Source organism: Argentina silus (assembly GCF_951799395.1).
Source record: "Argentina silus genome assembly, chromosome: X".
Classification (NCBI taxonomy): Eukaryota; Metazoa; Chordata; class Actinopteri; order Argentiniformes; family Argentinidae; genus Argentina; species Argentina silus.
The window spans coordinates 53,771,801-53,776,800 of record NC_139653.1 but is presented as its reverse complement, the minus strand read 5'-3'; the positions used below and the strand labels follow the sequence as shown (position 1 = coordinate 53,776,800).

The 5,000-nt window shown below is 47.1% G+C and overlaps 1 protein-coding gene across 1 annotated transcript in view; it reads left to right on the top strand.

Annotated features, from left to right (window-relative positions):
• The window catches only part of LOC310822452 (leucine-rich repeat-containing protein 7-like), a gene marked incomplete at its 3' end in the record, with an annotated part of 41,198 nt that overhangs the window by 232 nt on the left and 35,966 nt on the right, over positions 1-5,000 (top strand). The window lies entirely within an intron of this gene.

The window sequence follows — 5,000 nt, the reverse complement described above, 5'->3', positions numbered from 1 at the left end:
ATCAGATAGAGGAACTGCCCCAAGGTAGTGGTCAATAAAGATTGCTAGATAAGATAGATAAATAGATAGATAAATAGAGAGAGAGAGAGAGAGAGAGAGAGAGAGAGAGAGAGAGACAGATATGTATATATATATATATATATATATATATATATATATATATATGTACAGTTGTGGTCAGAAGTTTACATACACTTGTAAAGAACATGTATGTCATGGCACTCTTGAGTTTCCAATCATTTCTACAACTCTTATTTTTCTGTTATGGATTGATTGGAGCACATACTTCTTTGTCACAAAAAACATTCATGAAGTTTGGTTCTTTTATGAATTTATTATGGGTCTTCTGAAAATGTGGTAAAATCTGCTGGGTCAAAAATATACATACAGCACCTTGAAGTATCAATTTTGGTGATGTAGAAAGTTGTGTCAATCAAATTTGCATTGTTGCATGGCCTCTTAACTTCTTATAAGTGATTATGATTGACTACAGCTGGTGACTTATTTCAGCCCATTTAAATAGGGCTCGTTTCAATCGGGCTAACCTTAAAAAAGTTATGCCTAACTTCCATCAACACATCAAGTGTGCCACCAGGGGAGATAGAACTTTGGACCATTGTTATACTCAGTTTAAGAATGGGTACAAAGCTGTTTCCCACCCTCCCTTTGGGAAATCAGATCACTGCACCATTCTGTTGATGCCTGTTTACAAACAGAGGATCCAACAGGTAGCGGTCGTGAAGAGGGAGGGAAAGCGGTGGTCCGACCAATCAGAGGCCGCGTTACAAGACGTGCTGAGTGGCGTCGACTGGGATATGTTTCAATCAAGTTCCAGCGATGTCAGCGAGTTTACAGAGACTGTCTTGGACTTTATCTCTACACTAGCCGATAACATCGTACCAACTACAACGGTAAAGATCTACCCCAACCAGAAACCCTGGGTCGACAGTTCCATCCGTGCCGCTCTGAGGGCTCGCACCGCCGCTTACAACTCCGGGCTGGCATCCGGCAGCATGGAGGAGTATAAAGCGGAGTCCTACAAACTGCGGAGGGCGGTGAAAGCCGCCAAGAGGAGATACGCAGACAGAATGCAGGCGCAGATGGAGAACAACGACACCAGGGGCCTATGGTGAGGACTACGATCTATTACGGATTACCGGCACACACGCCCCTCAACCGGAAGTGCAGATGCCTCCCTAGCTGAAGACCTGAACTCTTTTTATGCACGGTTTGAGGCTGGCAACACCACCGCTAGCGCGCCGGCTAACAACAACAACGTCAGAGTGCTGGCTAGCGCGGCTGATGGGAGGTCACACACTGGGGCAGAGCAAGCACTCTCCGTGACGGAACACGACGTGAGTAGGGCTCTGCTGAAGGTGAATACAAGGAAAGCTGCTGGCCCAGATGGCATACCTGGGAGAGTACTTAAGACCTGTGCTAACCAGCTAGCTCCTGTGTTCACCACTATATTCAACCTCTCACTGGCTAATTCAGTAGTTCCCACCTGTTTTAAAAGATCCTCTATCGTCCCTGTGCCCAAGATCACCTCCCCAGCCTGCTTGAATGACTACAGACCTGTGGCTCTAACCTCAGTGGTCATGAAGTGCTTTGAGAGGCTGATTAAGGATTACATCTGCTCCTCCCTCCCTCCGACCCTGGACCCACTGCAGTTCGCATATAGACCGAACAGATCTACAGACGATGCAGTTTCCCAGGTCCTCCACACCACTCTCTCTCACCTTGACAGACAGAAGGGGGGCTATGTGAGAATGCTGTTTAAAGACTATAGCTCAGCGTTCAATACCATAGTCCCCACCAGACTGGCTGATAAGATGATTGGTCTAGGACTGAACATTCCCCTGTGTGCCTGGATCCTGGACTTTCTGATGGCCAGGCCACAGGTGGTCAGGGTGGGTAGACACACCTCCAGCTCACTCACACTGAGCACAGGGTCCCCCCAGGGCTGTGTCCTTAGTCCCCTCCTCTACTCCCTGTACACCCACGACTGTGTGGCTAAGTCCAGCGAAAACTCCATCATTAAGTTTGCGGACGACACGGTCGTGGTGGGGCTGATCTCAGACAACAATGAGAAAGGCTACCTGGACGAGGTGGCGGACCTGTCACTCTGGTGTCAGGAGAACAGCCTCATCCTGAATGTCTCCAAGACAAAAGAGCTGATTGTGGACTTCGGGAGAGCACAACAACTAAGGGCCTACACACCACTGAACATCAGTGGGACTGCTGTGGACAGGGTGAGCAGTTTTAAATACCTGGGAGTCCACATCTCAGAAGACCTGACCTGGACTACCCACATCAGTTCTCTGGTGGGAAAGGCAAGGCAGCGCCTGTTCCATCTCAGGCAGCTGAGGAAATTCAGAGTCTCCCGGAGGATCCTTCAGTCCTTCTACTCTGGAGCTGTGGAGAGCATCCTGGCTGGCAACATCACCGTCTGGTACGGTAACAGCATGGCCCAGGACAGGCGAGTTCTGCAAAGGGTGGTATGCCTGGCAGAAAAAACCATGGGAGCTCCAACCCCCCCTCTCCATGTCCTGTACACCAGGAGGTGTAGGACCAGAGCCTACAGGATTATGAAGGACCCTCACCACCCGAAACATGGACTGCGGTCAGGAAAACGCCTCCGCTGTCATGCAGCAAGAACAGAGAGGCTAAGGCTGAGTTTCTTCCCCCACGCCATCAGAATCATCAACGATGACCCCACCAGTGCCCCCCTCAAGTCACTCACACACGCACTGTCATCATAACACATATGCACACACATAATCATCCATCTGCTATTTATATTGCTTACTGCTTATACTGTTCATATTGTTTATACTGTTTATACTGTCCATACTGTATATTTTTTTAGTACTTCTATTTTTATTTTATTCTATTTTTAAACTTATTGTATTGTTGCACTACTCTGTGGCACTGTCACTTTTGCATTTCACTGTATACTTGTATGCACATGACAAATAAAGAATCTTGAATCTTGAATCTTGTTTGATACACTCATTACACTCAGCCAAAAAACGCTACAATGGGAAAGTCTAAGGATCTCAACACGGTCTGAAAAAGTGCATCATTGACTTGAACAAGTCAGGAAAGTCACTTGGAGCCATTTCAAAGCAGCTACAGATCCCAAGATCAACTGTGCAAACAATTGTTTGTAAGTATAAAATGCATGGCACAGTTGTGTCACTGCCACGATCAGGAAGAAAAAGCAAGCTATCACCTGCTGCTGAGAGAAAATTGGTCAGGATGGTCAAGAGTCAACCAAGAACCACCAACAAGCAAGTCTGCCATGAATTAGAAGCTGTTGGAACACAGGTGTCAGTGTCCACAGTCAAGCGTGTTTTACATCGCCATGGGCTGAGAGGCTGCCGTGCAAGATAGGAAGCCGCTGCTCCAGAAGCGGCACCTTAAGGCTCGACTGAAGTTTGTTGCTGATCACATGGACAAAGGCCTTCTGGACGAAAGTTCTGTGGTCAGATGAAACAAAAATTGAGCTATTTGGCCACAATGACCAGAAATATGTTTGGAGGAGAGAAGGTGAGGCCTTTCACCCCAAGAACACCATACCTACCGTCAAGCATGGTGGTGGTAGTATTATGCTCTGGGCCTGTTTTGCTGCCAGTGGAACTGGTGCTTTACAGAAAGTAAATGGAATAATGAAGATGGAGGATTACCTCCAAATTCTTCAGGAAAACCTAATATTATCAGCCAGAAGGTTGGGTCTTGGACACATCAAACGTGGTAAAGGAATGGCTAAATCAGGCTTGAATTAAGGTCTTAGAATGGCCTTCACAAAGTCCTAACCCATCGAGAACATGGGGAGTGTGATGAAGAAACAAGTCCGTGTCAGAAAGCCAACGAATTTAGTTGAACTGCACCGATTCTGTCAAGAGGAGTGGTCAAAGATTCAACCAGAAGCTTCCCAGAACCTTGTGGATGGCTACCAAAAGCGTCTAATTGAGGTGAAAATGGCCAAGGGACATTTAACCAAATATTAGCATTGCTGTATGTATATTTTTGACCCAGCAGATTTTGTCACATTTTCAGAAGGCCCATAATAAATTCATAAAAGAACCAAACTTCATGAATGTTTTTTGTGACAAAGAAGTATGTGCTCCAATCAATCCATCACATTAAAATAAGAGTTGTAGAAATGATTGGAAACTCAAGAGTGCCATGACATACATGTTCTTTACAAGTGTATGTAAACTTCTGACCACAACTGTATATATATATATATATATATATTGTGGGAGCCTGGTCGATAGGCGCAACAGTGGGTCAACCAATGAGAATAGAAACAGGCGGAAACAGGGGTTGCGGTGAAATCAACGTAGGGTTTTATTTCTAAGGTGCGGGGAAAAGGAAGAGGCGAAAGGCAACTCAAATCTTCACCGGGTTGGCGGTTGGCGTTACAGCGCTCCGCCTGGTTCTTCCTGTTGTAAGAGAGAGAGAGACAGGCCAAAGTTAGTCGGATATCGGGTCCCTTTCACTGACCTCTTCGCCCCAGCTCGGCTTCGTCTTCCTCCGGTCGGTTGGGGGGTTCCTCTCCGTCTTCCAGGCTTTCTCTCACGTTTGGCTTATGAGACTGGCTTAGCGGGTGTCTGGTCTCGACTCGTTCCTCCAGCCAGTCTCATTCAGCTTGTCCTGGGGAGTTTAAAAGGTCTCAAAATTGCCGCGCTAACTCAGTGCACCTGTGAGTGGTAAGCTGAGTCATCTGATTGGGGCGGAGTCTCCAGGACATAGAATTGGGATAGTACCTCCCATCCAGCACTACACCCCATGGCTGCCTTTGCCTGCCCTTGTGGCCACCAGGTGTCTCTGTGGGGCACTGCTCACCGGCTGGGCCATCACAATATATATATATATAGAGAGAGAGAGACAGCGAGAGAGAGAGAGAGAGAGAGAGAGAGAGAGAGAGAGAGAGAGAGAGAGAGAGAGAGAGAGAGAGAGAGAGAGAGAGAGAGAGAGAGAGAGAGAGAGAG